The sequence below is a fragment of the Mobula birostris genome, chromosome 13 (assembly GCF_030028105.1).
Source record: "Mobula birostris isolate sMobBir1 chromosome 13, sMobBir1.hap1, whole genome shotgun sequence".
NCBI classification, from domain to species: domain Eukaryota; kingdom Metazoa; phylum Chordata; class Chondrichthyes; order Myliobatiformes; family Myliobatidae; genus Mobula; species Mobula birostris.
In genome coordinates this window covers 91,831,560-91,839,236 of record NC_092382.1, presented here as the reverse complement: position 1 = coordinate 91,839,236, position 7,677 = coordinate 91,831,560, and positions in this window count along the sequence as shown.

The window sequence follows — 7,677 nt, the reverse complement described above, 5'->3', positions numbered from 1 at the left end:
GCCTCCACCACTGACTCAGGCAGTGCATTCCACGCACCAACCACTCTCTGAGTAAAACACCTTCCTCTAATATCCCCCTTGAACTTTCCACCCCTTACCTTAAAGCAACGTCCTCTTGTATTGAGCAGTGGTACCCCGGGGAAGAGGTGCTGGCTATCCACTCTATCTATTCCTTTTTAAAATCTTGTATACCTCTATCATGACTCCTCTCATCCTCCTTCTCCCCAAAGAGTAAAGCCCTAGCTCCCTTAATCTCTGATCATAATCCATATTCTCTAAACCAGGCAGCATCCTGGTAAATCTCCTCTGTACCCTTTCTAATGCTTCCACATCCTTCCAATAGTGAGACGACCAGAAATGGACACTGTACTCTAAGTGTGGCCTAACCAGAGTTTTATAGAGCTGCATCATTACCCCGCGACTATTAAACTCTTTCCCTCGACTTATGAAAGCTAACACCCCATAAGCTTTCTTAATTACCCTATCTACCTGTGAGGCAACTTTCAGGGATCTGTAGACATGTACTCCCAGATCCCTCTGCTCCTCCACACTACCAAGTATCCTGCCATTTACTTTGTACTCTGCCTTGGAGTTTGTCCTTCCAAAGTGCACCACCTCACACTTCTCCGGGTTGAACTCCATCTGCCACTTTTCAGCCCTCTTCTGCATCCTATCAATGTCTCTCTGCATTCTTCGATAATCCTCTACACTATCTACAACACCACCAACCTTTTGTGTCGCCTGCAAACTTGTCAACCCAACCTTCTACCCCCACATCCAGGTCGTTAATAAAAATCACGAAAAGTAGAGCTCCTAGAACCGATCCTTGTGAGACACCACTTGTCACAACCTTCCAATCCGAATGTACACCCTCCACCACGACCCTCTGCCTTCTGCAAGCAATCCAATTCTGAATCAACCTGGCCAAACTTTCCTGGATCCCATACCTTTTGACTTTCTGAATAAGCCTACCATGTGGAGCCTTGTCAAATGCCTTACTAAAATCCATATAGATCACATCCACTGCACTACCCTCATCTATATGCCTGGTCACCTCCTCAAAGAACTCTGTCAGGCTTGTTAGAGACGATCTGTCCTTCACAAACCCATGCTGACTGTCCCTGATGAGACCATGATTCTCTAACTGCCCATAGATCCTATTTCTAAGAATCTTTTCCAACAGCTTTCCCACCACAGACGTAAGGCTCACTGGTCTATAATTACCCTGACTATCGCTACTACCTTTTCTGAATAAGGGGACAACTTTTGCCTCTCTCTAATCCTCCGGTAACATTCCCGTGGACACCGAGGCCATAAAGATCCCAGCCAGAGGCTCAGCCATCTCATCCCACGCCTCGTGAAGCAGCCTGGGGAATATTCCATCAGGCCTCGAGTACTTCTCCGTCCTAATGCATTTTAACAACTCCAACACCTCCTCTCCCTTAATATCAACATGCTCCATAACGTCAACTTCACTCATATTGTCCTCACCGTCATCAAGTTCCCTCACATTGGTGCAAACAGAAGAGAAGTATTCATTGAGGACCTCGCTCACTTCCACAGCCTCCAGGCACATCTTCCCACCTTTATCTCTAATCGGTCCTACCTTCACTCCTGTCATCCTTTTGTTTTTCACATAATTGAAGAATGCCTTGGGGTTTTCCTTTACCCTACACGCCATGGCCTTCTCATGCCCCCTTCTTGCTCTTCTCAGCTCCTTCTGTAGCTCCTTTCTTGCTACCCTATATTCCTCAATAGATCCATCTGATCCTTGCTTCCTAAAGTGAATTAAAAGATGATGGACGCAGAATTCCTGCAAAATGACTGATGGACAGTGTGGCTGAAACAGTTGTAAATTTTCTCTTTATGACGATGACTTGTCAATCTTTTCAGATGCATGCATCGACAACCGAAGACTTTGTTGCGGAAGAGACATAACTGAACACTAGAAAATACGCCAAAGTTTACCTTATTATCCTACGTCCACAGTGCTCTGCATTCATTCAATGAAAGAACAAGCGGAGTAGAATTTTTGTAGCCCAATCACAAAAAAATATTGCCCGTTAGTAAGGATACAGTCCAATAGGGCAAGACTTATTCATGGGAGTTCATAGATAAAAGTATCAATGGGCGATCCTTCTGCAGATAATAACCATAACCCACGAAGTTTCAAAGCAGTTGTGGTAAATGTGTTTGAATTGGACCGTCTGATTTAAATATCATTCCACAACACCCGTGGAAGGTTGACTGGGAGCTTAATAAGAAGTTGCATTTCCGTTGTGAGACTCCTTTGGAAGTGAAATTGTGAGAGTGCAGAGACAACGTGTTTCCCTCAGGGTGAATATTATCAACCAGATCGCAGAGACCCTCAAGTAATGAGATATTGCGGGCTCGATGACGGATAAATGGAGGCACAGATTAGTTATGGTGTGTGGAACCTTGAAGAGGGAGAGGGTGTTCAAAACAGGAGAGGAATCACGGCTACGAAATGTCACTGACTGGTAGAATTAAGGACAGTCCAATACATTTTATGCATTATAGAGCAAGAGCTCAGGGATCCCAGTGATGTCTGAATTTCCCAACTAACATAACTGTGGCACCTCTACTGGGAAATCTGTAGCGTAACCAGACGAAGCTCCGGGATGATGCTACAGGTGTCGTAACAGTCGAACGATTAAACATCGAATAATCCCGAAAACGAATTAGTTTTGTGGTGATCGACTTTCCGGCAGCTTTACATAATGTCCCTCTGATATTCCTCAACGTCCTTGACATCCACACTCCATTCTTGGGAATAGGGAGTTAATCTACATCGGGTATAAGGACACGGATTCATTCATCTTAAAGCCATCTTCCACGCCAAACACTTCATTTCATTATCGCCGTTTACTCCACTGCCCTCACCTCTGTTCTTAGTGTCTCAGTGCAGTGGAGACCCCTCCATTTCCCGTATTCCTGCAACAAATGCCACTCCCCGGTTAGCCCAGCTTGTGCGTCGCATTAGAGTGACTGTTCTCCATCAGTCCTTCGTATTAATTGTATGTCTTTCCTCTTTCCGTCCACACGCCTGTGAATTAAACGGCCCGTCTCCCAGACACCACCGGCCGAGTCAGAATCTCGGGCCATAATTTCCAGAACCGTTTAGTGACAGCGGAACGAACAGTCTCTTCCATCCCTTGCAGTCTAGTCTCCAAACACCGGATCTAATCCGTAATAACACCACTTCACACTCGGTTTCTGGTCATGCTCAATGAGTCGTAGAGCAGAGAAGCGGATCTTTGGGCAAGCGCGTTAACGCGGAAAGTCGAGGACCCATTCTCATTGATCACATTGACTGGAACCTGATCAATAATCTTTCCATATTCACAGTCGCGCAGTCCCGCGATATTCTGTCTCGCTCGTCACTGCCGGCCATTCGGCTTGCGTCCCTGTTAATTCCATTGTCCAGCGCTTAGCCTGTAGAGTCTCTCGGGACTTTTCCTGCAGGTACTCACCAGTTTCACTGCCCCTCAAATCCCATCATTTTCTTACTAATTATCCGAAAATGTCCTCGTTTTAATCACCACATTTATGGTGGAAATCTTCCTGCAGTCCGCCCCATCTATTCCAGTCAAAATGTGATGCAGTCTAATCATTCCACTATCGACGTCTCTTCTGTCCCTAGGCTCTCTGGTTTATCTTTTTATCTGGGACACCCCTTCCCGGCCAGCTCGTTTGTGGAGTTTCCATACAATTTCTCCAACCCTTTCCTGTGCTTGGGGGAGCAGGAATCCGGCTATTGTCTGACGAACGGTTATGAAATTTGAGCAAAGCCTCACTGGTCTTGTGATCAATGAACTGACTCACGGAGACCTTTGCCCCTGATGTGGACTTGCATACCGGCATCGAGCCTGTGAGAGATGACATCCTGGTGTCAATCGATGGGCCAGTGGGGGCTGTTGCCTGGGAATCGTGACGAGGTTATTGGTGTTGCCTTACGAAGCTGTTGGGCTGGAGACCAATGATGTGAAGCCAATGAGGTCACCCTGTGGGGATCCTCAGCGTGGTTATTGGGTAGCAGCCAATCCGTGATGATGATGGAGATGAGCCAATGGAAGACATCATCATCTTTGAGTGAATTTTGTCAGATGGTTTAAATATCCCTGAGGTAGTGTGTTAATGGATGTGGAGGGGAAAAGGGGTAGGATGGATCCTCATGAGCCAGTCCCATCTTCCTGAATTTGGACGTATCTCACTGAACCTTTCCAATCCATGTACCTGTCCGACTCATATATCAGTCCCTTAGAATACCTTCCAATAACCTCCCACTGCTGTTGTCAGGCTCACCGGCCGATAATTCCTGGTTTACATTTCGAGTCTTGCTGAAACAGCAGGACAACATTAGATACCCTCCAATCCTCCAGTACCTCGCCTGTCACTAAGGTTGATATAAATACTTTCACTAGGGCACCCGCAATTTCTCCACTTGCCTCGCACAAGCCCCGGGGAATTATCCATTCTAATTTGCCTCAAGTCAGCAAACTCCTCCTCCTCGGTAGTCAGTATAGGATCCATGACCTCACTGCTGCTTTGCCTCACTTTTATAGATTCTGTGTCCATCTCCTGAGTAAATACAAATGAAAAAAAAAATCAATTTACGCTCTTCCCATCTCTTTTTGCACCACACATCATATACCACTCTAATCTTCCAGAAGACTAATTTTTTTGTCCCTTTCAAAACTTTTGCTCTTAAAATAATGTAGGATTCTTCTTCACCTTGTCTACTAAGGCAATCCTTCATCTTGTACAGCACTGTAACCTCGTGTCCTCTTTTACCATCCTGATTTCTCTCTTAAGGGGTCTCTTGCATTTCTTATACTCCTGAAGTGCCTCATTTTATCCTATCCTAACCTAACCTTCCCTTCTTTTCCTACCCTGGGTCTCTAAACCTGTTAGCTTTGCCTTTTACTCCAAGTGCAACATACAAATTCTGTGCTCTCAATATTTTACTTTTGAAAACCTCCCACTTACAAAGCATCTCTTTGCCAGAAAACAACTTCCCCCAATTCCACACCTGCCAGATCCCTTCAGACGCCACCAAAATTGGCCTTTCTCCAATTTAGCATCACAGTCCGAGGAGCAGTCCTTTCCTTCTCCGTAATTCTCTTGAAACTAATGGTTCCTTCAGGTTGTCATTGAATTGGGAGGGGAGGTGGTAGGAGTAATCCAATACCCATTGAATGCTCTCAATGGCGTGTGAATCAAATACTCTCTGACAACCAAGTTCAGCTCCTGGCTTCCCCGTGTGGTTTACCTAATATGCCCAGAGGAACCGTTTCTACTGACAGGAGAAGAGGCAAAGGCAGATTATTGGAGCCTTAAAAGCAGTCGCTTCGGGCAGACAGAACTTGTCATCCGTTGTTGGTGGTTTATCTGGAGAAGGATATCTCTGATCTCAAACCTCCGCTGTCTTGCGGCCATACCCACTCATGTGTATGGCTTTGGGAGTAAACCCTGAGGAATAATATGGAGCTGGAGTCTCTAGGACAATGTTGTGTTGAGTTCTACACAGACTGGAGATTCCTGAGATGCTGCTGGTTCCAAACTTTATATTTTCTCTGTTGCTTTGGATTCGAGGAGAGGGGATCCTCCTACATGGGCAAAAACTTTCTCTCTTTATCCTACAGTCCTGGTTGTGGACTGGCTCACATATCATGTAGACAGCTAGGATGCACCACCATGGGAGACAGCGACCAACAGAGGGTCTCAGTTGAATTGTGATCACTAGACCAAAAGTGTGCCCCTACACACACTCTGTCACCTGTCCTGTCTCGTTTCCCAAGAGGATACCAGTAACGTTCTCAAATGGTATGCTGGCATTGCAAATGGTATTTAAACGCAAACAACAGGAATTCTGCAGATGCTGGAAATTCAAGCAACACACATCAAAGTTGCTGGTGAACGCAGCAGGCCAAGCAGCATCTGTAGGAAGAGGTACAGTCGACGTTTCAGGCCGAGACCCTTCGTCAGGACTAACTGAAGGAAGAGTGAGTAAGGGATTTGAAAGTTGGAGGGGGAGGGGGAGATCCAAAATGATACACTTATCCGTGTAAGCGGAACAAGTGCTACACATGCCCTTACACTTCCTCCCTTACCACCATTCAGGGCCCCAAACAGTCCTTCCAAGTGAGGCAACACTTCACCTGTGAGTCGACTGGGGTGATATACTGCGTCCGGTGCTCCCGATGTGGCCTTTTATATATTGGCGAGACCCGACGCAGACTGGGAGACCGCTTTGCTGAACATTTACGCTCTGTCCGCCAGAGAAAGCAGGATCTCCCAGTGGCCACACATTTTAATTCCACATCCCATTCCCATTCTGACATGTCCATCCACGGCCTCCTCTACTGTAAAGATGAAGCCACACTCAGGTTGGAGGAACAACACCTTATATTCTGTCTGGGTAGCCTCCAACCTGATGGCATGAACATCGACTTCTCTAACTTCCGCTAAGGGCCCACCTCCCCCTCGTACCCCATCTGATACTCATTTTTATGCACACATTCTTTCTCTCACTCTCCTTTTTCTCCCTCTGTCCCTCTGAATATACCTCTTGCCCAACCTCTGGGTCCCCCCCCCCCTTGTCTTTCTTCCCAGACCTCCTGTCCCATGATCCTCTCGTATCCCCTTTTGCCTATCACCTGTCCAGCTCTTGGCTCTATCCCTCCCCCTCCTGTCTTCTCCTATCATTTTGGATCTCTCCCTCCCCCTCCAACTTTCAAATCCCTTATTCACTCTTCCTTCAGTTAGTCCTGACGAAGGGTCTCGGCCTGAAACGGCGACTGCACCTCTTCCTACAGATGCTGCTTGGCCTGCTGCGTTCACCAGCAACTTTGATGTGTGTTGATTGCAAATAGTATGCTGGCATTTATAGTGAGAGGATTCGAATACAGGAGCAGGGAGGTACTACTGCAGTTGTACAAGGCCTTGGTGAGACCACACCTGGAGTATTGTGTGCAGTTTTGGTCCCCTAATCTGAGGAAAGACATCCTTGCCATAGAGGGAGTACAAAGAATGTTCACCAGATTGATTCCTGGGATGGCAAGACTTTCATATGAAGAAAGACTGGATGAACTGGGTTTGTACTCATTGGAATTTAGAAGATTGAGGGGGGATCTGATTGAAACGTATAAAATCCTAAAGGGATTGGACAGGCTAGATGCAGGAAGATTGTTCTCGATGTTGGGGAAGTCCAGAACGAGGGGCCACAGTTTGAGGATAAAGAGGAAGCCTTTTAGGACTGAGATTAGGAAAAACTTCTTCACACAGAGAGTGGTGAATCTGTGGAATTCTTTGCCACAGGAAACAGTTGAGGCCAGTTCATTGGCTATATTTAAGAGGGAGTTAGATATGGCCCTTGTGGCTATGGGGATCAGGGGGTATGGAGGGAAGGCTGGGGCGGTGTTCTGAGTTGGATGATGAGCCATGATCATAATAAATGGCGGTGCAGGCTCAAAGGGCTGAATGGCCTACTCCTGAACCTATTTTCTATGTTTCTATATTTCTATGTAAATAAAACAATCTATATTCATAATAAAAATAGTGTTTACCAGTATAATGCATCCAATGCCTTTTATTTCTTTACACATGTGGTGAAAGCATCATGTTTCGGGGCTCCATTAAGAAGGTGACTCCTGT